Here is a 26,096-nt window from a genome sequence, read left to right as displayed (position 1 = left end):
GAGAGGTTCACTTTAAGTTTGAATCTATTGTGTTCTCGTGTATTGTTGTGGTTGAAGCTGAAGTAGTCATTGATAGGAAGTACATTGTAGCAGATAATTTTATGAGCTATGCTCAGGTCATACCAAAGGCGGCGTAGTTCTAAATTTTCTAAAGCTGGGAATCCTCCTTCCCCCTTTTGCACTTTTATTGTTTTTCGTTCAAATAAATATTCATGTTATTTTACTTGGCTCTATCTTTATTTTTTACATTGACCAGTAGCTGCCTCATTTCCCACCCTCGGCTTATACTCGAGTCAATAGTTTTTCCCAGTTTTTGTGGTAAAATTAGGTACCTCGGCTTATATTCGGGTCGGCTTATACTCGAGTATATACGGTAATAAGTCATTGAGAATCATCAGCTCAAAGAAATGGAAAAAAAACCCCAACTCATTTAGTCCCTGCCATGCTGAATTTGTCTCTATTACTAAATACTGTGACTGGGTTGAGTTTTCAGTTAATGCTCATAGAAAGTGTGGTGTTGAATGTAGCAGTCTTCCCCCCCCCCCAAACCCATTGCATATGTGTTCACTCTCTTGACTACAGTAACGTGAAAAGCTCTTTCCTCAAGAGTAGGACTATCTGATCAGGGCAACAAGAAGCTGGATGGCCACTACAGAGATAAAATTCAATTTTTTTTACTACCGGTTCTGTGGGCATGGCTTGATGAGCATGGTGTGGCTTGGTGGGCGTGGCAGGGAAAGGATACTGCAAAATCTCCATTCCCACCTTAGTCCAGGGGAAGGATACTGCAAAATCTCCATTCCCACCCCACTCCTGGGGGAAAGATATTGCAAAATCTCCATTCCCACCCCACTCTCGGGCCAGCCAGAGGTGGTATTTGCCGGTTCTCCAAACTACTCAAAATTTCCGCTACTGGTTCTCTGAACTGCTCAAAATTTTCACTACCGGTTCTCCAGAACCTGTCAGAACCTGCTGGATTTCACCCCTGGACCACTAGTTGTGAAACACTGGTCTTTGGAACCATCTATAGGTCACCCAGAATTTTATAGCTCAGATCTGGTAGCCCTATCAAAAATATAGGGCAGAGGTCTTCAAACTTGGCAGCTTTAAGACTTGTGGACTTCAACTCCCAGAATTCTCAGCATAGCCGGGTGGAGAATTCTGGGAGTTGAAGTCCACAAGTCTTAAATCTGCCAAGTTTGAAGACCTCTGATATAGGGCTACCAAATTTCGGTCTACCAAAAATATTATCCATTTACTAAAGTGGACTGTGACTTGCAAAAACGTAAGTGCCATAACTTTCAAAGATAAAATCAAATGGGTTAATTCATTTATCAAATTTGTATAGTGGCCTATCTCACAAAAAGCGATTCTGAGCAGTGTACAACAATTGAATAAAACAATGAATATAAAAACAACAGATATAAAATTATAAAAATCCACATTAAAAGATAAGTATTTTCAAAACAAATACTCAGTCCTAAGCAAAGAGAGAGTAAATATGGCCACCTTAGCAATGGAGCCAATGCAGAATGTTCCCAATTCCCTGGAAGCCCCAGACCTGATAATATAACCAGGTCTTGAAAGACTTCTGAATATCAAAAGGGATGGAGCCATGGTGGTGCAGTAATTAGAATGCAGTATTGCAGGATAATTTTGCCCACAGCCAGGAGTTTGATCCTCAGCCTTCCATCCTTCTGAGGTCAGTAAAATGAGGACCCAGATTATTGAGGGCAATATGCTGACATTTGTAAACTGTTCAGAGTGCTATAAAGCACTGTGGGGCAGTATAAGTCTAAGTGCTATTGCTATGTATCTTTTCTTTTATGTACACTGAGAGTACATGCACCAAAGACAAATTCCTTGTGTGTCCCATCACACTTGGCCAATAAAGAATTCTATTCTATTCTATTCTATTCTATTCTATTCTATTCTATTCTATTCTATTCTATTCTATTCTATTCTTATCTTTCCTATTACCTCTCTCCTCCTATTTAAAACTACCTTGTTGCTTGTATCTTTCCGATTTATATTGTTTTATTTAGTTCCCTAGTATGATTTGATTGCTGATTTAATATTCCATGGCTATCACTAAGTGTTTGTATCTTATGGTTTTTGATGAATGTATTTTTTATGTACACTGAGAGCTTATGCACCAAAGACAAATTCCTTGTGTGTCCAATCACACTTGGCCAATAAAGAATTCTATAAAGAATTCTATTCTATTGTTAATCTTATCTTGAGAAAAAGAGTGTTCCATAAGGAAGACATTACAGCATAGAAGACACATTATCTGGCACCTACCAAATGCAGGTTTGTAGTTGATGGTACCCACAAAAATGCCATCACTGCCAGATCTAATGGGGCAGGCTGATGTAACCGGGGACACCTCAGATAAAGGTGGTTCTAGGCCATGAAGGGCTCCCAGTGGTTAAAACCAGCTCTTTGAGTTGGACCTGGAAGCAAATTGGCAAACGATGCAGCTCATGGAGCAGGCATCTAGTATGTGTTGTTCTAGAAGAGCATTTAACTGCCTACGCTGCTGCATACCACACCAGCTGAAGCATCTAGATATCTTCAAGGGCAGCCCTACATAGTGCACATAAAAGTAATCCAATTTGGGGCAGGAGTGACTGTAAATAGGACCTACCAATCCAGGGATGGGCACAACTGGCACACAAGACACAGCTGTGCAAAGGCTCTCCTAAGCCACAACTTGTTGAATTTTTACTATGTCTCATATTCTATTTCCTCCTTTCACATAAGCATACACAAAACAAAGAATTTATGTCCAATTATATTCTAAAGGTAATGTTTCTCTGTATATCTGCTTTGCTGAAATTTTATAACTATTTATTTTACTAGTAGCTAACCCACAGGTAATATACATATGAGTATACTAAGAACTTCTGAAAATGCTCAACAGTAAAGAAGCAAAAAAGCACAAGAAGTCTATAATCTGTAATTTATGTGAACAATGATCCTCAGCAGGAAAAATGTTTAAACATCTGGTGAATGCTAAACAAGTTACTAAAGGGTGATCTCTATCACAATCCTTATTTTGCCGATTGTAGTAATTTCCAGAGCCACATGTGGAGTTAAACATAGCTTAAAAGCCTTGCTAGGAGTAAATCCCATTGAACAACTGTACAGGTATGACAACTGAGTCCAAAATTTCTGTTGTTAAGTAAGACATTTGTTAAATGAGTTTTGTCCCATATTATGATTTTTCTTGCCACAATTAAGTGAATCACTGCAGCTGATAAGTTAGGCTTGTCCATTGATTTTGCCTGTCAAAAGTTTGCAACAGGTAATCACATGACCTTGGGAAACTGCAACGGTAATAAGTATAAACCAGCTGTCAAGCATATGAATTTTGACCACATGATTATGATTCTGCTACAAAAGTTGTAAGTATGAAAAACGATCCTAAATCACTTTTTCAGTGCTGTTTTAACTTTGAATGGTGGCTAAATGAACCGTTGTAAGTACAGGACTACCTATAGTATGTTCTGGTTTCTGAGAAAGTGTACTTACCTTTGTAGAAACAACGTTTAGAATTTAGGGTGGTTTCAATTGACATTCCCTCCCTTTCCCTTTCTTATTTATTAAATCATAGGAGAGAAAGGAAGACTAATTTAATCTACTATTGCATAAACTTCATTTTTCAGCAATATAATAAAGTGTACTGGGATGTTATCAAAAAAAATAGTAGGGTTTTTTTTGTTTTGTTTTTTTACTATGGTTGGTTTTTTACACACAAAGCTTTAAGTAGGAGCAAATTTCTCTTCAGTGGAATGTTTAAAAGACAACATTCCCCAGAAGATTCTGAAATAGAACCTTTCAAGCTTTCAGTTTCCATTCTAGGTCAGTGATGCCTCTGGAGCCATTAAGAGCAGCAACAGACAGATGGCAATGTTCTTGGCAGCACATTAGTAAAAGTAAACAAGCTGATTGCATTTAGTCTGCAAGTAAACAGCATGAGGCTTACCTTTAGGGCAGAATTTATAGGAGAATGACTGTAGTGTAAAATATTGGGACTCTGACAAGGATGACTCAGGTTCAGATGTTTACTTAGTCCTGAAGTGTGCTGAGAACCTTTACTACCTCACATTCACCTCATTTTGTGAGACTGAAAAGGAGGCAGATAGCCTGCACAGTTTGGAGAAAGGCTGAGGTAAAACTATCTATCCTCCTCAACATATGCTCCATCACTGGTTCCAGTTTAAGCAATACGTGAAAGAAAATGAACTGCAAATGTCTATTCCCTGAAGCAGTGAATGTCATATGATGTCAAGTATTATTCTGTCCAATTGGTTGTGAAAATGGAGCTTGCTACAATATTTCAGCATGTTCATCCAGCAAAGTCTAGTCATAACTAATAACGTAATGGCCCATACAAACTGCAAAGAGCGGAGTGAAATATGCATGCCCTAAATCGCTGTTGAAAGGGACAGAGTGTCTAAAGCCTGCTATTTCTAAGGTCTACCATGGGTTTTATTTGTCCATCTGATTAAAAATAACTCATGTGGCAGGCTAGAAAGTCTCAATCCTGTCTCTTGCAATCACTTTCTTGCAATTGTTAATGTCCATAAAATTGGGGAGGCAACTTTAAAGAGTAGCTTGTTCTACCTATAGACACAGAGGTATAACATTTTGGCTACAGGTGATGTAAGTAAGTAATTAAATAAGTAAGTAAGTAAGTAAATATTAAATGAATGAATGAATGAATAAATAAATAAATAAATTATAATAATTTTTATTCCTGCATAATGAAGATCCAAACAAGGCATCTTCATTAATGGAACACTCTCTCCTTCAGAGGTTCCCAATCTACGAAAAGGACAAAGTGGTCCATTGTGTCACTCCAAAACATTTTGCTGACTCAAAAATCACAACCTTCATAAATACAGCAGGTTCTCCACTTCAACTGTTTGTTTTCCTGTACATATAAGGGCATGCAAACCATGAAAAGGGGACATACAGAGGGAACAGCATGACATTGCACTTTCTCATACAATTTTAGTTATGTAATGGGGAAAATGCTTAAAGGAAACTAATAGGTAGGAATAATTTAAAATATAATTGCAATAACATCAGACAGGGAAGGCTTATGATACTACTTTGTCCCACATTTTTTAGGCCAATTGTTGTCAGATTATCATCCTACTTTCCTTTTCTCTATAGCATTGGACTTGTTCTAAAAAAAAAAAAACATTGTGGAATGCCCATATATTTTTCTACATTCAGCAATAATCCCGTAAACTGAGTAAGTACCTGTTTGGAATGAGCTATAACTGTCAATTATAGGAAATGACTTCTGGTAAGGATGCACTGATTTGTTTTACCTGAGATTTTTTAGTGTAGATTATATAGTTTCCAAGATTCTCTGGGTTGAAGCAATGAATATTAGATCAATTAAAATATTTGATTCTGTACCATAATTTAATTATATAGGAAAATTGTATGAAAAAATTTTGTACCTACATTTTGAGAACCACATCTACAGTGGAGTATGGCAGACTTCAACAGTGCATAGTAAAATTATTTAAGAACAAAGCGAGCAGAACTAGTCCTTATCTGTTTGCCAGCACAATTAGAACTAGGCAAACTGACTTTTCTATACTTTCATTCTCGGCTCTGCTGGTAAGCCACTGATCTGGAACCCAAAATTCCATGAGGTTACTGTCCAAAATCATGTAGCCTTTGTAGGACTTGGAAGCTTACTGTAAAGCAGTGCTTCTCAATTATTTTCTGTCATGCCCCCCTAGGAAGAAGAAAACATTTTTCGCGCCCCCCGCGCAACTGTAAATAGTATTATTATTAAAAAAAACGAGGTCAAACGCGCCCCACTATTTGAGAAGCATTGCTGTAAAGAGACATTAAAATGTCATCTAAGTTTCAGACACTGTGCCACAGAAAACGAAAGAACTTAATTCCAAATCATTACAGGAAGGACAGTCCAATATGGGCACTGGAGTGAAACCTGAACTTGGTTCTTCCAAGGCTTTGCAATGCTTATGGAGTCTGACTCAATCAACACTGATGCTGTCATAACTGGGTGACAGCCATGCCCGGTGCCTGTTTTAACTTAAGTCTTCCAGGACTAATAGGATATGAATGCAGAATAAGATGAAGGAAAATTCATTTAGACTGAGTGGCAAGGTCTTTGTAGTGCCACATGCCCTGTTGATTATCAGGAAAGAAAGCCAACATTAATTACCATCTTCTCAGTTCTCAGGATGCCCGGCTTCTGGACTGAGAGAAGGATATGATCAGTGACACAAATTGGGATGTCAGCTGCAATATCCTGAATCCACCTAAGGTTGGAAAATGAGAACTGGCAAATAGAAATTGGGAAGTTACAGAAACCTTGAAGAGAATAGTCTGCTATATTTTGTCTGCTATATTTCCTCTGAGAAAGAAAGTACAGGGTATTATTTTTAGTTCCACTCCACTGAGTTTGATCTATAGCACTCTGTTCCAATGATCAATGTCTCATGTATTGAAACTGTTTGAGAACTCAGTCATTTACATCAGAATTGCACAGTCCCAGACCCCAAAATCATACTGGATCTTTAAAGGCCTTGGTTATTGCCCCACAAGGTCTGCAAAATTGCATTTTTAGCATGATTTTTAAAAAAGAAGTGACCGTATTACCAATTTTTAATTAGATCAAATGGAAAGCCAGTGTAAGTTTTGCCCATTACTTCCAGGATATTCAAAAGCAAAGTGTGACCCAGGAAAAGTTTAGCAGCCTTGATCTACACAAAAATAGATCAATGCAGATATGTATTTACCTGTAATACTTCATCTTTGTTATTCTCAGACAACTGAAAATGCTTTGGTCCAGGAATGTTCACATTGGCTGCCAGGGTTAGCTAATTTAATATACCACCTGTTCTATATTTTCATGCCACTTTGGTGTTAAATTCTTTTTATAAAACCAAGAGCTTGGTGTTAACCTTCAACATTTTACAGCTGAACAGAGTAATTGATTAGAGGTTGGGAAAAATATATCCCAAACTTGAATCCTCTTCTCTCCTTTCCTGTAATTTACATTATAACACCTAATTCACTCATTTATTTACAGTACTACTAATATTTCTTTTGTTTTTGTTCTTGTTCATACAATATCTCTCCATTTTACTATTTAAAATAAACAACAGTTTTGGAGATAGAAGTCCACAAAGTTTTATTTTTAAAAAAACAACACCCTCTCATTTAACATTGGAGACCCAATTAAAATTGACATTTTTTGCTTCACTTTAAGATGTAGAGTACTTCAGAACCAACTCTCCAAAATTGCTTTGGATGAGCATGGATGTGCACAGTGCCCCCTTTAATAATTGGCATCTTTTCCTGAGTTTGCTCAATAAGTACATGATTCTAGGAAAATGTGTTTTTAAGTTTCAAGATGGTGCAAGAAGTCTTTTGGAGCAAGCAATAACACAATGTCAGCATCTCCTTAATTCAAAAGTCTATTTTCCTGGGATTGCATAACTGCTATGGGAGCATAGAAAAAGGCACAGCTACTTTAAGGAGGCATCCACAGTTTGGAGTATGCAGTGCATGTCACACCCATTCCAAAGCTTTAGATCTGAAGTACTTGGTATCCATGTAAATAGTGTGCATGGGGGGTGGGAGTTGTCATTCGATTTAATTTATCTTCCAACAGAAGATATATGGTGGGAACATGTTCAGCTTTTTTGCAACAAGGAACTTCTCACAATAGCTTTAGTCATGGTTTATTGTTGTATCATTTGAAGCTGGGGAACAAAGCTGGGATGGGTCCAAACTATTCTGACTATTTGCCAGTCCTTGAAACTCCTTCTGGATATACAATAACCCAGACGGAGTGAGAAGGAATCAGAGTAGAATAGAACTGGAAGGGACCTTGGAGGTCTTATAGTCCAGACCCTTGCTCGAGCAGGAGAATCTATACCATTTCAGACAAGTGACTGTCCAGTCTGTTCTTAAAAACCTCCAGTGATGAAGCTCCCACAACTTCTGATGGCAAGCTGTTCCATTAGTTAATTGTTCTCACTATTAGGAAGTTTTTCCTTAATTCCAGGTTGCTTCTCTTTTTGATTAGTTTCCAACCATTGTTTCTTGTCCTGCCCTCTGGTCCTTTGGAGAACAATTTGACCCCCTCTTCTTTGTGGCAGCCCCTCAAATACTGGATAAAACTGACAAAAGTTTATTAGCTCTCTTTATTTATTTATTTCTCTTCTGTGAGGAAGATTCAGACTGTTGTGTGAATTGTCTCCATCTAATAGCCTTGAAAAGGAAATATGTTCTAAGCCGACTATATCTAAGGAGAAGTAGGTAGAAGCAGTAATAGTTGCGTTAATTTCCGAAGCCAGGAAGTGGATGAGACAAATGTTCTTGCCAGTGGGAAAACCAGAGAGGCCTAAACTCAAAATTGAGAGGAAACAAGGGTGAAAAAACTGTTTTTTAGCTTGGTCAAAGATCATCCATGATGGCCAGAAGATTAACGTGGTCACATCTATTTTTTTGTACAACACTTACAGACATGAAATATTTCTTGAAAGATACTTACATTCACAGAGCATGGGACTGTTTCAGTTATTTTTAATTTAATGGACAAAAAATAAATATCACCATTGGATATGACTGAACAGAGTAACAAATGTATTAAACAAAGACCCATTTCCCCAGTAGTGGTTTTGCATAGTGTGTTATTACAGATTTTTCTTCTCTACAGAGTTGAAGTGTTGTTCCCCCATCCTGAAGCAACAGAAAACTGTATTGGCCTGCAATTATTGGCCTGGGCTGATCTCTACCCTGCCTCTGTTTTTCTGAGTAACCTTGAATGCTGCTGTCAATCAAAAGCGCTTGATTGATTGCACTAGATTTCTTGCTTCCCTGTTTACCATATCACTCACTATCTGCCATTCATCCCGTAGAAGTGGGTAGTTCTGACTGCAGTACACTGTCTATTGTTTCTGTGCCTGGCTTCCTATATCCCCTTCTGTCATAGTGTTTAATTTTCAGAATAGAATAGAATAGAATAGAATAGAATAGAATAGAATAGAATAGAATAGAATAGAATAGAATAGAATAGAATTTATTGGCCAAGTGTGATTGGACACACAAGGAATTTGCTTTGGTGCATATGCTCTCAGTGTACATAAAAGAAGGAAAAAAAAACCCCTTCATCAAAGGTACAACATTTACAACACAAATGATGGTCATAGGTTTCAATTTAACCCTTAATGATAGCAACAAAAAGTCACAGTCATACACTTATGGAAGTCTCTTTCCATAAGTGGAAAGAGATCGGTGATGAAAACGATGAGAAGATTAATAGTAGTGTAGATTTAATAAACAGTTTGACAGTGTTGAGGGAATTATTTGTTTAGCAGAATGATGGCCTTCGGGAAAAAAACTGTTCTTGTGTCTAGTTGTTCTGATATGCAATGCTCTATAGCATCGTTTTGATGGTAGGAGTTGAAACAGCTTCTTTCCAGGATGTGAGGGTTCTGTAAATATTGGCCAGCAAAAGCAGCCTTAATGGAAATTAAGCCTCTCTGAATTTTGCAAGGGAATATTTCTTTGTCAATCTGCACAGAACTCTTCATTATTATTCTTCAACACATGTTTGTTACTAGTTTTAATTCTCTCCCTAAAGTCCCTTCACAAATTCAAGGCTTTGAAACTGAAGGCTTGATTCTTTGGGCAAATACAAATGTTTCCTTCATAACAACATACAGAGAGATAGAGAATCAACCAAAAATCACAAGGAAGCTTTGAATAGACCCAAAATGCTCCCTAAGGTAGGGGTCTCCAACCTTGGCAACTTTAAGACTTGCAGACTTCAACTCCCAGAATTCCTCAGCCAGGAAAGCTAAGGTTTTATGTTACGGGGAGGGGGGGAATTCCCACCCCACCCTACTCGGCTACATACAGAGGGGAAACCAACTTATCATGAAGCTCCAGTTGGTAATAAGTAATAGTTTATTGAGAGACATGAACATTTGAATTGCATTCCTGTCAGGTCTGAACTAAATTCTGCTGGGTTCAGTGCAGTTTATTTGGGAACTCGATATGAGATGGCAGCCTCAATCAGTAAAATAAGCCTGCAAAATTAAGGTTTTTGCCAAGGATATCCTGGCCTCTTCATTTTTCTCTCCCCATCCTTCCTTCTTTTTTATCTCCTATCCTAAAGAAGAGTTCTGATCAACCCAGATCATGCACTTAGCCTAATAGAGGTATATGTTTACTGGTTGACACCCCACCCCCCAATAGAAATATAACTTTACTGTCTTTGTACAGACATTTTAAAGAAAGGACCAGTGAGGCCACTCTATATCGTAGGTCCCAAGGCCATCCACTAGAGCTTTCCTCTTTAGAATGGGCATATCCCCTTGAGGAGATGACCGTGTAGTGCCCCAGGGGCAGAAATTGTGGCATATTCTCTGCAGCTCCCATCTCCCAGTCCCATGCCCATCCCCCTCAAGAGAAGGCATTTCCTCTGAGTTGTGGTTCTCTTGTTTGCAGCAGGCCGGGTCCCGACAAGATGCTGCAGTGCCTGGGCCTCGCCTTCCCTTTGAACACAGGGAATGTTATTAATTGCCGCCCTGGGGGGACGTTTTCGGTTGGAAACTATTTTGTCTCCCTGGGGTGCCTTTGTAGTGGGACCTCCGGCTGCCGGGAGCCAAGAGGTTCCAGGAATGGCTCCCACAAATACAGGTGTGGCTGACTCATTCCCCCCTGAAAAAGGGGGTCATTTTATGAGGGGAAACGTCTCCCTTCAAACCTATGCTAGACTGCTACCCTCCACACAGTACTTGGAAGGAGGTGGGAGGAAGGGCAAGCAAGACAGTTTGTGTGTAGCTTTAAATCTTTCTTGAAAGGCTCTGCAGAAAAAGCTTACAATGCCATTCTAAAACAGCTCCTGTTCCATGGCAAATAGGCTAATGATTGATAGTTTGCAGTTTGCAGTGCCCCTAGAATTACAGAGATGACTTTAAAAGCTTTAAAAATTTGTCTTTGAGTCTGAGTTTCACTTCATTTGTATTAGTTAATTTTATAAATAGATCCAGATTACTAAATGGGATCTAAAAACAGAAAGTATGCTTGTTTGTTTTTATGACTTCGTTTACTTTTTTTAAAAAAGGTGGAATCTTTTGATTTGAAGTTTTGTTTGTTCAATTAATGAAAAATTAAAAAGAAAAACCCTGATGACATCCTATCTTATTTTTCTGCTGATTCTTCTGCCACTGAATCAAAATCATGCCATTCAAAATATCCTTAGAATATTTGCAATCTAGATCAGTGTTTCAGTACTGTCTGGAGAATTCTGGGAGATGAAGTCCATGAAACTTAAAGATGTTAAGGCTGAGAAGTACTGACTTAGAGGAGTTTGCAACCAAAATCCTTTGGTTGCTCATGCTCATTCAATATCAAGGATGGCAGCATCGTTATGGTTTTCCTTACTTTTTACATACCGTTCTACTTCAGTTGTCATCCTCCCAAAACAGGGGAAACTACTTGAAGCATTGGTATCTAATGTTAGGTAGTTTCTAGGACTGTTCTTGTTCCTTCTATATGCCTTTGTTGTATTTATCTTCAGCCTGCCCATGTTAGTCACCAGCTGTTTTTAAGCTGCATGGCATATAAAGCTGAAACTATTTTGGTATGTACCACCCAACTGTTGGCCAGACTCCAAGACTGGAAGTAAATCATATTGGAAGAATAACAAATATGAAGATGCATTTCAGGAGGGAAACTAAAGGCAATGAAGAATTTGACACTCCCGTTCCACCCACTGTTTCTTAATTGTTCCCTTGTCCCATCCTTTTGTTTGGCACCATATGTGTGCTACATGGATCATGCTGCCATCATAGTGGCATTTTTACTCTTAGCTAAAACTTGTAGATAGTATTTATTCACTGGTTCCTACAACTTGCATCTTTCCCTAAGATAACATCCTTTCTAAAATGTGGACTAGAGAGTTGAACTGCAATCCTTTCTACTTAATACTGTCTGGAGATATTGGAAATGGTAACCTAACAAAGTTTGAAGAAGAGTAAGTATCCTCAAAGCACATTGCCAAGTTGGTTGGGGGAAACTACTCAATACTGTCCTTGTCTGACACTAGATATTTGCTTACAAACGACTTTATAAAATAGAATTTGTTTTTGTTTGAGTGTTCATTATTGCTTGCCAGTCATCAGAAAAGGAATAAAATGAGCTAAAAGAGAAGTTACCAAAAAACGTTTCTAATCTTAAATGTGTTTGGAAATATGAAGCTCTCATCACTCTCTTTGCTTGGTTCCTGAACCTCAGCAGGTGCAGCAAAAAAGGGAATTGAAGTATGTGACATGGCTTCCCTACACTCCCCTCATTCACCCTTTGGCAATCCCAGCCCTGCCAGATTTTTTTTTTAAAGGCTGTTCAAAGGAAGTCCTAAATTCCCATAATCACTAGTTAGATCTCCTAACATACAGATTTAAAGGTATGAGCTCAATTCTTGCACTGTCCTGGCAGATTTATAAATTGTTTCTCCAGGAGGAGGAGGGATGAGACAGGAGGGAGTCAGGGAGGCATGACTTATTTCTCTTTTGCTATTCCACCATTTTCTCTTGAATTCCCTGGAAATATTGCCTTGGCGCAACGACAATAGGCCATGAGCTCCCGAAGAGAGAAGCAGAGTCTTTTTGTGTTATTTAATGTTTGGGTAAGCTTATCCATCTTAGTGTTTTTCATCAACACCGTTATAATGTGCTGGTCTTGTAGAGATACCTCAGAAGCCTTCCAGATATTGCAAGACTACATCTCCCAGAATGCCCCATTATTGATCATGCTAACAAGGACAGCAGGAATTGGTATTCAGGGACAGCTGGAGATATACAGTTTCCTCATCTTTGTAATCACAAGGGATATTCCAGTGCTTCATTTTTTATTTTTTTTACATTTATATCCCGCCCTTCTCCGAAGACAGTGTGTAAGGCAATAGTCTCATTCTATTTGTATATTTACAAAGTCAACTTATTGCCCCCCCCAACAATCTGGGTCCTCATTTTACCTACCTTATAAAGGATGGAAGGCTGAGTCAACCTTGGGCCTGGTGGGATTTGAACCTGCAGTAATTGCAGGCTGCTGTGTTTTAATAACAGGCTATCTTACAGCCTGAGCCACCACGGCCCTTTGCAAGGATCAGATGAATTTCCCTAAATTGGAAACTTCCTGCTTAGAAAAATTAAAAACTGTTCCATCTTGCTGACATTATGGCTTTTATCAATAGCCTCATAAATGGTTAGGAGCCATGAAAAGGCTCGTCTCTGCAGTAAATTTAGCTGCTTAATTAATTTTGATTTATAATATTAGTTGGCACTTCAATAGCAGTTCTGAATGTTTAAATTGCTTTGCTTATCATAATCCCTACAATGATTCTGTTGGAATAGAATTAAATGTTAATTATATTATACCATAATTATGCCATATAATTAATAGTATATTATTTCTACTTTTTGATGTTTAGGCAGGAGAGACAGTTCTTATATAGTTTAGATGGCATTAACTGTCCAAAAGTACGAGGCTGAAAGGGAACTGAAGTACGCTGGAGTACAAATAATCTTTAGGATGAAAAATCCAAAAATATGGTTAGTAGGTACTTATTGTATAATCAGAGATCTGATTATACAATACTGTGGACAATTAAGAAGAGGTGGGAAAGCATAGCTGAACACTGAGTAAGAATGAAAATGGAACTAAGTGTTTTTTGGGGGGAAAATGGCTAGCACTGACTATTTGTGCAAAAATGGTGCTGTGCTCTACTTGATTTGTTGACTAAACAGTTCGACTGGATTGTTGACAGCATTCATAGAACACGCGGCTAAGCCATAATAAGCCATCCCTATTACAGTTTAGAACAATGTGTGAATCCAGCTGTAAGCCTATACTATAGAAATACAAAAGAATACCAAAATAAAGTGCATTTAGACAATATGATTTTGTGCTCATCATTAGATTCCGCTGGTTCTGATTATATGTAGCTCATTCCCTCTCCTCTAATCCAAACATGTCAATTCTCAGACTCTTCTGGTCAGCATGGCCAGGGCTAACAATTGTGGAAACTGAAATCCATGCACTTGGAGGGCACCAAGGTTGAAAAAGATTGAGTGCATGAATGTACACATGTACATGAATGTACACACATAAGGACATTTCCAGTTCCTTACAAACATGTGCATGTAACGTACTGCTGTTTAATTACGGCAATATTTTGCTATAAACAAACCAATCAGTTGGCTTTCCAACTTCCTCAATTGCCAGAGACAAAATGCAATATGGCATCTGGAATGACTTATCTCATGTTTTTCCATATTTCCATAAGACATTTAATTGCTAGCTTTAACATTATTAGGTTTAATTCCATTGTATCATCATGGTGCATGTGATTTTCCTTCATAGGATGACTTGGAGGTCTAGTGTTGTCTTAAATATTTCTAAATATTGATCATGATGTTGTAGGGCCAGGTTACTTCATTCATATAATCCTGCCTATACAAGTATTACACTTAACAATCCAATAATTTTAGCAATCCTACTTGATCGTCATTCTTCAAGGCATGAATATAGAAGGGAATTGCTTCATTTTTTTTTCATTAGGAGTCCTAGGCTGCTCTTGAAAGGTACCTGTAAACTTCAACTGATGCAGGATGCAGCAACCAGGGAGTTCGTTATATGTGGCACTAAAGTGGCACAGATTATATCCCTGCTCCATAAGATGCATTGATTGCCATTTTGCTTCCAGGTCCAATTCAAAGTGTTTTAGTCCCCCTCATGGCATGGCATTGGATTATCCAAGAGACTGCTTCTCCCCAAATGTAGCTGCCTGTCCCATAAGATATGGTAGCAAAGACATACTGCAGGGTCCCAACTGATGGGTCCCAGAAGATGTGTCTTCTATACTATGGTCCCTGTCTTATAAAATATTCTTCTCCCTCAGCCTCCTGAAGTGAGGTTAGTGCCATCCGTGTTAATGTTCAGGAAGTCCTCAAGATCTAGCTATGCCACCAGATCCTGGGATCCCCAGGGACTGGTGAAATTCTGAGATGAGTCAATGAATGTGTTTAATTTCAGAAAAAAATTATCCTGTAATCTACAACTTCTCCACTGCAAAAACATATGGACTACAAATTTTGATCAGGGCAAAGCAATAGATGCAATTTACATAGACTTCTGTAAAGCCTTTAACTCAGTGGTACACAACAAACTTCTTCTAAAATTAAAATCCTACGGCATCTCTGGACCCCTCCATAATTGGATAACTGCGTTCCTATCAAACAGGCACCAAGTGGTCAAAATAGGCAGCGCCCTATCAAATCCTTCTCCTGTTAATAGTGGTGTCCCCCAAGGCAGCATTCTAGGACCAACACTCTTTGTATTATACATAAACGACCTCTGTGACCATATTATAAGTAACTGTGTTCTCTTTGCCGATGATGTTAAACTATTTAACACTACCAACAATGCTGCTACCCTTCAAAAAGACCTTGACTTTGTGTCAGAATGGTCAAAAATTTGGCAACTCCAAATCTCAACCAACAAATGCTCCATCTTACACATTGGAAAAAAGAATCAGAACACTAAATAGAAGCTTGATGGACATGACCTTGTAGATGACCCTTACTCTGTCAAAGACTTGGAGTTCTCATATCAAATGATCTAAGTGCCAAAGCCCACTGCAACTACATCACCAAAAAGGCATTAAGAGTTGTAAACCTAATCTTGCTAGCTTCTTCTCTGGAAAGATTACACTACTAACCAGAGCATACAAAACATTTGCTAGGCCAATTCTCGATTATAGCTTATCTGTCTGAAACCCACACTATATTCCGGACATTAATATGATTGAGCGTGTCCAGAGATATTTTACAAGAAGAGTCCTCCACTCCTCTGATCGCAACAAAACACCTTATGCCACCAGACTTGAAATTCTGGATTTAGAAAATTTAGAACTATGCCGCCTTCGGCATGACCTGAGCGTAACTCATAAAATCACCTGCTACAATGTCCTTCCTGACAATGACTACTTCAGCTTCAACCACAACAATACACAAGCACACAATAGATTCAAACTTAAAGTGAATCACTCCAATCTTGTTGTAGAAAATATGACTTCAGTAACAGAGTTGTTAATGCCTGGAATGCACTACCTGATTCTGTGGTCTCATCCCAAAATCCCCAAAACTTTAACCTAACACTATCTACTGTTGACCTCACCCCATTCCTAAGCGGTCTGTAAGGGGCGTGCATAAGAGCACCAGCGTGCCTACCGTTCCTGTCCTAATGTTCGTTTTGGTTGTATTCACTTTGTGTGGTTATTTCATGCTTATACTTATAGATATTGTTGTGTTTGACAAAATAAGTAAATAAATAAAATAATATTGTATTTGTTAGCATTTAATTGTATACTGTCCAGAGTCCCTCTATGATTGTTTTATCATTTTAATAATGATTGTCCTTATAAATTGATGTAGCCATATAAATTTGATAAACAAATCAACAAACAAAAATAAAGCAAAATTTATATTTTACTTATTCTTCCAAGATTCCTACACGATACACTCCAAAGGAGTGTCCAAAAGCCATAGGCAATGGCTGGACTGAAGAGAGTCCAAAAGCCATAGACAATATAAAAGCGTGTATCTACTGTATGGGAACTAGTGTATGACACATATACTAGTAACTTTACAGCACCTTCACTAGTTCTGACCTATTTGTGACTTCATGGTGCTGGTTTTAACAAATGGTTTAGGACCAGATGCCACCCACATGGGGGGTGGATGGGCCCGTCAGGGAGGGGGCTTGGTCCACCATGTGTTCGCGGCGGTAACTTAATAGGTCCTGGGGTTATGGCGAGGGGTGTCGTTCCAGTTTGTCAGGGTCGAGCTATTACTACGGTAAGTGGGAGAGGCAGATATGAATGAAGGGGGGGGCCACATCAGGTTTTGGGGGCTCACCCTCGCTGTTTACGAGCGATTGCGTGCTCCGGCCCCCCAGAAATTTCCCGTGACCCGAGTGGCCAGGATAATCGGGACCTGGGCCTCCGGCTGATGTTATGTAATGCCAGGTCCGCGGTTAATAAAGCCCCCCTGATTTCAGATCTTATTCAGGAAGGGACCGCGGACGTTATGGGCATTACGGAGACCTGGCTGGGCACCGAAGGGGGGGTCCCCCTAGTGGAGATGTGCCCACCAGGCTTCCGAGCATTCCATCAGCCGAGGGCCCAGGGTAGGGGTGGAGGGGTGGCGGTTATCATTAAGGAGAGTCTTGAGCCGAGGGAAACCACTGTGCCTCAGATAGCTGGGTGTGAATCCCTCTTCGTGAAGTGGGGTCGTAGAACTCAGGTGGGCTTGTTGATCACGTACCTGGCTCCTTGCTGCGTGACTACAGCCCTGCCTGAGCTGTTGGAGTTGCTGGCCGGGTTGGCAGTTGAAACCCCCAGACTGTTGGTCATGGGGGATTTCAATTTGCCATCAGCCGGCGTAGCATCCTCGACAGCTCAGGAGTTCATGGCTTCCATGACGGCCATGGACCTGATTCAGTTAATTGACGGCCCTACCCACGTCGGGGGAGGTACCCTAGACCTGATTTTTATCTCTGGCCAGTGGTCTAATGATCTGGTTTTAAATGATTTAGTTGTGGAACCTTTGTCATGGTCAGATCATTTTCTCCTTCGTCTAGACTTTCTGACCGCTACCGACCATCGCAGGGAGACGGAACCAATGCGTTGGTTCCGTCCCAGGCGCCTGATGGACCCGGAGAGGTTCCTGACGGAGCTTGGGCGTTTCCGAACACCTGGCCCACGACTCGACTGAAGAGCTAGTTGCGGCCTGGGAACGGGCGCGGCTGGAGCTTTGGACCGTGTCGTGCCTTTGCGGCCTCTGACCCGGCGTCGGTCTCAACCAGCTCCTTGGTTCTCCGAGGAGCTGAGGGAGATGAAGCGCGGAGAAGATGCCTAGAGAGTGCCTGGAGATCCAGCCGCTCTGAGGCTGACGGACACTAGTTAGGTCCTATAGTAGGACCTACCTAGTGGCAATGAGGGTTCTGAGCGTTCCTCGTTCCTCCCTCATTGCGTCGGCAGATAACCGCCTGGCCGCCCTGTTTCGGGTGACCCGCTCGCTCCTTCAACAGGAGGGGCGGGAGGGCCCCTACAAGGGCATGCCGAGGAGTTTAACGGTTATCTATATGACAAAATCGTTCAGCTTCGGGACGGATTGGATCAAAATTGGGTAGATCCAGGCGAGGGTTCCGAGGCCCATCTTGTTGAGGTGGTTTGGGATGACTTTGATCCTGTGACTCCCGAGGACATGGACAGGTTGCTGGGTAGGCTGAACGCCACCACATGTTTACTGGATCCGTGCCCTTCCTGGTTAGTACTGGCTACTCAGGAGGTGACACGAGGCTGGCTCCAGGGGATTACAAATGCTTCTTTGCGGGAGGGGGTCTTTCCCTCGGCCTTGAAAGAGGCTGTGGTGAGACCCCTCCTCAAGAAGCCTTCCCTGGACCCAGCTGTTTTAGGGAACTACCGGCCAGTCTCCAATCTTTGCTTTACGGCGAAGGTTGTAGAGAGTGTGGTGGCATGTCAGCTACCCCAGTACCTGGATGAAGCTGTCTATCTAGACCCGTTCCAGTCCGGCTTCCGGCCCGGATACAGTACGGAGACAGCTTTGGTCGCACTGGTGGATGATCTCTGGAGGGCCAGGGATAGGGGTTACTCCTCTGCCCTGGTCCTATTAGACCTCTCAGCGGCTTTTGATACCATCGACCATGGTATCCTGCTGCGCCGGTTGGAGGGGTTGGGAGTGGGAGGCACCGTTTATCGGTGGTTCTCCTCCTACCTCTCTGATCGGACGCAGACGGTGTTGACAGGGGGCAGAGATCGACTCAAGGTGCCTCATGTGGGGTGCCGCGGGGTCGATTCTCTCACCCTCCTGTTCAACATCTATATGAAGCCGCTGGGTGAGATCATCAGTGGCTTTGGGGTGAGATACCAACTGTACGTTGATGACACCCAGCTGTACTTTTCCACCCCGGGCCACCCCAGTGAAGCTGTCAGTGCTGTCCCGGTGTCTGGAAGCCGTGCGGGTCTGGATGGGGAGGAACAGGCTCAAACTTAATCCCTCCAAGGCGGAGTGGCTGTGGATGCCGGCACCTCGGTACAGTCAGCTGCAGATGCGGCTGTCTGTCGGGGTGAATCATTGGCTCCGATGGAGAAGGTACGCAACTTGGGCGTGCTCCTGGATGGTCGGTTGTCCTTTGAAGACCATTTGGCGACCGTCTCCAGGAGAGCATTTTATCAGGTTCGCCTGATCCGCCAGTTGCGTCCCTTCCTGGACCGGGATGCCTTATGCACAGTCACTCATGCTCTCGTTACCTCTCGCCTGGACTACTGCAATGCTCTCTACATGGGGCTCCCCTTGAAGAGCACCCGGAGACTTCAGCTAGTTCAGAACGCGGCTGCGCGGGTTATTGAGGGAGCGTCTCGGAGCTCCCACATAACACCTATCCTGCGCAGACTGCACTGGCTACCTGTTGTTTTCCGGGTGCGCTTCAAGGTATTGGTTACCACCTTTAAAGCGCTCCATGGCTTAGGACCGGGCTATCTACGGGACCGCCTACTGCCGGCTTCTATCTCCCATCGTCCGGTACGCTCCCACAGAGAGGGACTCCTCAGGGTGCCGTCAGCCAAACAGTGTCGACTGGCGGCCCCCAGGGGGAGGGCCTTCTCTGTGGGAGCTCCGACCCTGTGGAACGAACTTCCCCTCGGACTTCAACAATTACCTGACCTTAGGACCTTTCGCCGCGAACTTAAAACTTATTTATTTCATATGGCTGGACTAGCCTGATTTTTATTTTTATTGGATGGGTTTTTAAAATTGTGTTATTTTATGGGGGAGTACGTTTTTTAACTTTTTGGGCATTTAAATTAGTTTTTTAAGGGATGTTTTTAATTATTGTGTGTATTTATATTTTATCTGCCTATTCACCGCCCTGAGTCCTTCGGGAGAAGGGCGGTATACAAATTAAAATAATATTATTATTATTATTATTATTATTATTATTATTATTATTATTATTATTATTATTATTATTATTATTATTATTATTATTATTATTACAAGTACAGCCTCTGTCTATATATTCTGCTATCTAGTTTGAAGCAGAATGTGAATGAGAATAGAGCCTTTGTTATTTTGAGTTTTTTGAATTAAAAATTGGAATCTCCCTTGCTGGGGAACCTCTTCTTAATCTTCCTATTCTAAATTTGAATGTAAGATGAACAAGAATACTTAATTTGGATTTCAGAATGTAAAATCTGCCATGATTAGTACATAACTAAAATAGGTAATACTTGTTCTCTCTACAATTAGCATTCTCTTTTGCAGCATTTGCTTTCTGGCCAATAAAAATAGCTCAGTACAACCTGTTTCAGCAGAAGGCATAATTACATTCATTGTCCACTACCATGCAAATGAAAGCAGATTCATGGACTGCTATGCTGCAAAATAAATAACTTGAAGACACAAGATATTTGGAAGGTGAAGTTGAACAGATAAAAATCATAAAATTGAAGCTCCTTAGGGCTCTGTGTATTTTTGTGTATTTCTTAGTATACTAATTAGGACAGTGTATTTTGCCACCAACTTTGTTAGTAGCCTAAATGCCCAGTTTGATACTTTATTTAGAAACCTCTGTGTGGGAATAACACCAATATTATACATTCTGTGTTTTCCATGGCATAGAGTTGGCTCCTTCTTAAGTATATTCAGAAACTTCAAGTTGTAGTAGTAAGAAGCATTTTACTAAAGAGACATTCAAAATCATGTTGCAAGAAAAATCTGTGAATGGACTGAATTAAGCAAAACAGTTGAAATTCAGAGGAAATTTCAAAACAGATGTAGTTGTCCTAAACTCTAACATCATTTGGACCCTATTTAAGAGTAAGGAACTCTAATCATTGGCCTTGCCTGTTGGGAGTTGTAGTTCAACAAATATCTACAATGTCCAGATTTTCCACTTCTGCCTCAATCCAACCAGTAAGCAATTTCTTAAATGTAGCAATAACATTTCTACATCTTCTTTTGAATCAATACAGTTATTATCCCGTGCTCGCCCACATTCTAATGCTAGCACTGGAGATAGAAGCTTTTTGGTAATTTCAAATACTAAATTCTAACACCTTTTCCTCAGTACCCAGAAGGACGGAAAGATAGACTAAGCTCAAGTTAACCAGGGACAGCTTTTTGCCTAGGATAAGGTCCAGATTGTGCAACTTTTCACTGGCTATCTATCCTGTTTGCATTCAGCAAGAAATTTAGAAGAGACAGGGGAAAGATGGCACTTGAATTTCAAATTCATACACAGGGTGTGAAATTCCAAACACGGGTGAAGAATGTTGAAGAGAATGGGAAACTCAGTGAACATCTATTGACTTGAATTTCAGCTTGCACAAGTTCAGCAGCAGAGAAGAGAGAACAAAGCTGAGATAACTAGAGAGATTGCTATTTATTGCTACAATTAATATTACAGCACAGCACATCATGAACTGGGATGGAAAATTTCCTTAAATGAATATGTTGCTTTAATCTTATATTACCACCTTTGTCTCATGGTCATGTGACTATTGAAAAAGAATTATAATCTAAAGTGTGTAGGTAGCTGGACTGGGCTGAAATCAGCCATGGCAGAATAAAATACTCAGTGATTGTAGATAAATCTATTTTAAAAATAACTATTCTAAATCAAGTTCTAAAGGATTCCTTTTCTCTTGAGCTACTGTATTCAATAGATAATGGTTGTTGTTTTTTATTGCTTTATTATATCACACTGGAATAGTTTTAGTCCTGGCAATAAAACTAATGTAACTAAACTCACTTCATTTACTTTTGTATAGAAATACCCTGTCTACTTTCTACAAAAATATATTTGCAGGTGTAGGTTGCAAAACCAGATTTTGCCTGGTATGTTGAATCCAATTCATATTGCTAATGCATGGTTTAATGTGTTCTGCAAGCCAGAAAATTGACCTGAATAAACTCTGGTTAAGTTAAATTTGTGTGAATGCAACCTGTCGAAGTGCTGTCCCGGTGTTTGGAAGCCGTACGGATCTGGATGGGGAGAAACAGGCTCAAGCTCAATCCCTCCAAGACGGAGTGGCTGTGGATGCCGGCACCCCGGTACAGTCAGCTGCAACTGCAGCTGACTGTTGGGGGTGAGTTATTGGCCCCGATGGAAAGGGTGCGCAACTTGGGCGTTCTCCTGGATGGACGGCTGTCTTTTGAAGACCATTTGGCGACCGTCTCCAGGAGAGCATTCTATCAGGTTCGCCTGATCTGCCAGTTGCGTCCCTTTCTAGACCGGGATGCCTTATGCACGGTCACTCATGCGCTCGTGACATCTCGCTTGGATTACTGTAATGCTCTCTACATGGGGCTCCCCTTGAAGGGCATCCGGAGGCTGCAGTTGGTTCAGAATGCAGCTGCGCAGGTGATAGAGGGAGCCCCTCGTGGCTCCCATGTTACACCTATCCTGCGCAGACTGCACTGGCTACCTGTGGCCTTTCGGGTGCGCTTCAAGGTTTTGGTCACTATCTTTAAAGCGCTCCATGGCATAGGGCTGGGTTACTTACGGGACTGCCTACTGCCACCGATTGCCTCCCACCGACCCGTACACTCTCACAGAGAGGGACTCCTTAGGGTGCCATCCGCCAGGCAGTGCCGACTGGCGACACCCAGAGGAAGGGCTTTCTCTGTGGGGGCTCCCACCCTCTGGAACGAGCTTCCCCCAGGGCTGCGCCAACTTCCCGACCTCCGAACCTTCCGCCGTGAGCTTAAGACACATCTATTTATTTGCGCAGGGCTAGCCTAGGGTTTTTAGTTTTAAATTTAGTTTTAATGGGGTTTTATACTATTTTAGTAATATTTTAATTTTGGCCTAATTAATAAGTTTTTTAATTGTTGTTTTTATTTGTATTATTCTTATGTTTTTATTTGGCTGTACACCACCCTGAGTCCTTCGGGAGATAGGGCGGTATAAAAATTCGAATAAATAAAAAAATAATAATAAAAAAATAAATAACCATGATCAAAAGACTTCTAAGTAATGATGTGGGAGATCTAGTTATTTTTACTGTTCTATATTAAATATTTTCCAAATACAATACATTTGCAGAATAGACTTCATTTGTCTTTTAGAGAATTTGCAAGAGACCTAATGCTTCTGTGAAATGCAAAGGAAAAGTTTCAAAGGAATTGTTATTCAGAAATTAAAAAGTTGGAGGAACTCTATTTAAGGATGCATTTTGGAGACTATATTTTACAGTGTAAGGTTCCATAAAGAACTGTCAATGGCGCCACCACATGCTGAAACTGAATTATTGTCTCCTAGAGGGATGCTCCTAGAAGAGTTGTAAATATGATTAAAGACTCCTTTGAGCTTAGCTAGACTTCTAGGTAACTATATAGAGAAGACAATGCCATTTTCTTGGCAAACATTTAGAAGTGCTTTGTCCAGATATTTTTTAAACTCCCAGCTCTAGCTTACAATTCTTGTATGTATTAATATCGGTCCTTTAGATTTACGCTAAACTTGCTCATAAAAAATGATAGATGAATTGAAAGCAATTAATATTTGCAGATGCCTTAAATTCAGAGCTTTCTAGTTGGATCAAAAAATACCTTCTGCCCAAGACATTATAGTTTTAACACCCAGACATGATCTTTGAGCTTCCATAGCCAGAATAAGCTTTTTAGTATATTCCTCGAATCTGCTGCTTGTGTTGGAGTAGAACTCGATTTTCAGTCAGCTATGTCAAAGATGGGAGTTGTAGTCAAAAATCCCTGAAAAGCTCCTGATTGCAGAAGTTTATCATATGTGATCTGGCAATCTCAATAGAACTATGACTACTAAGGATCAAATTATCCAGGATATATTAATAAGTGCAAGAATGCACATGTTAACAAACCACAAAAGCAAAGATGTGTCAAGACAGAATTTAAAAGAGAGGGAGGTAGTTTAAGCTTTTTCCTCACTATTTCTCTTTCTCCAAAGTTTCTCAAAGACCTTTTCCTTGAAAGATATTAAATACATGTTCACCTTTCTTCCTAACATAGCATAATTCTAAATTCATAGCTACAGCTGAAAAGGATCTTTGGTGCCCCTTTTATATTCTTGTTCTCATGCCTGAAAGATGAAGAGTCTTCCTCACAGAGTTGATATGTATGGTACGCATTCCAGCTTTGAGATGAGAGACTGGTTGTGTTGACCTTGTGGCTAAGATCGCTGTATCAAACCCAGGGCTAGTTCAGCACCAAACAAATAGAGCATTTGTCGCTGGCCTTAAAAGGGGTGCTGATTTGCAGCATAGCTTTCAGTCCTGCTAGCACTTTCAGCCATAGGAAGTCAAAATAGGCTGTACAAGGAGAGGGGAAGCACCATCAACAGTTGCTGCTGCTGCTGTAGCTCAAAGACTTGTAAAGTAATTACACAAAGGTGTAAGCAGGGCTTTCCATTAGTAAATTACTTCTGTAAGTAATCAGGAGCCTTGATCAGGGTATCTCTAGGCTGGCCTTGGGCAAACTGAAGGGAAAGTTTTTCCCCAAGGCCTTGAAGACAAAGCCGGTTTGGATGAATTAAGGGGTGTACAGGGTCCCTTAAGAACATTTTAACATTAGCACCATGTAATGCTGCACTGTGAGCTCCAAATTAGGCCATCCTTATTTCACTTTGTTAGATTCCTAAGTGTGTTCTGTAGAGATCAGTTGTTCACATGTATTGTGCAAAAATAATGCCTTGGACTGGAAAAGTTGCATTTTAAAGGAGAGAGTCTCCCAGCCATGAAAAGTATTATATGTAGTAAATAATATCTTTGGGCGCAGAGCTGATCTCAGTTATTTAATAGGATTGCTTATGGTGCCACTAGGTTGACTATTATGAGAACTTACTTTGACTTGATCAATTCTATTCTTTCAGTCTCCCACTAAGGCTTCATTGCTGAAGCCAAAGATTTTCACTAATTCATGTCCCCCCCCCTTTCTTTGCAGAAGGACTCTGGATATAGAACTTTGGACACCCAAGTTAATATCTTGGTTAAATATAGCTTACCATGTTAGATATCTTGCACAGATAAAATCCTCAATTATCTAGAAAACTTCCCCTCTTAAATCTCTCTCTCTCCCTCCCAGCTAGGTGTAAAGGAGAAATACGTTCAAATAACAATCAGAAAGCCAGAGTCTGGGAGATAAGACAATTGCATTACCTCCTGAGTTTTAATCCAGTTTTCTTCTTGAAATGGCTATAAGTATATTCCTCTTAAAGGAGAAAAACTGGCTTGGCAGGAGATACCAGGTGTGAGTATTCTCCGACAAAGAAGTCAGAAATGCAGCAAGACCCAAAGGCAAGGCTCCCACCAACTCTTTGCCTCGACCTCTAGGCAATGCTGTTTACACTACAGATTATTTAGTGCAATGTTTTTCACATTTGGCAACTTTTGAGGTGTGTGGATTTTAACTCTCAGAATGCTGACTGGGAAATTCTGGGAAGATGAAGTCTGCACATCTTAAAGTTGCTAAATTTGAAAAGCATTGATATAGTGTGAAGAAACAGACAGGAACTCACTCTGTCAGGTATCCCACAAAACCTTTCCCACAGATTTCCGGACAGCCTTTCCCAAACGTGTTTTCTTTTTTTTGCATTGTCTCTTTGTATGATTTCTTAAAGCAAAGCCAGATTCTTTCATTCCCTTCGTTAGCGCAGGGAAGCTTAACTAAACCTTCTCTGCCTAAATATGCAAACTCTCTTTCATAAGCGGGGGACTGTCTGATTTCAAAGCGAAAGCGCCGCTTGGAGAAAACAGCCACGAAGCACGCAGGGAGGCAAGGATTGCCCAGTTTTGCTACCCTCTCATTCAGCTACGCTACAGATAGACGAGCAAACAACTCCCCAAAGAACAGAATAGACGTGGCTGGGACCCGTGGAAGAGAAACTTCAGACGGTTCTTCTTCTCGACTAACATGGTTCAGGTTCACCGGACCAGAAGAACTTGCTCCTCCCCACTC

At 40.7% G+C, this 26,096-nt stretch overlaps 1 protein-coding gene across 2 annotated transcripts in view; it reads right to left on the bottom strand.

The window, feature by feature from the left end:
- Window positions 1-26,096, bottom strand: part of LGR6 (leucine rich repeat containing G protein-coupled receptor 6) — a 170,133-nt gene that overhangs the window by 131,866 nt on the left and 12,171 nt on the right. The gene's annotated exons all lie outside the window — the stretch shown is intronic.

This window comes from Ahaetulla prasina, chromosome 3, assembly GCF_028640845.1.
Source record: "Ahaetulla prasina isolate Xishuangbanna chromosome 3, ASM2864084v1, whole genome shotgun sequence".
Taxonomy (NCBI): domain Eukaryota; kingdom Metazoa; phylum Chordata; class Lepidosauria; order Squamata; family Colubridae; genus Ahaetulla; species Ahaetulla prasina.
This window is presented reverse-complemented; position numbering and strand designations above follow the sequence as displayed.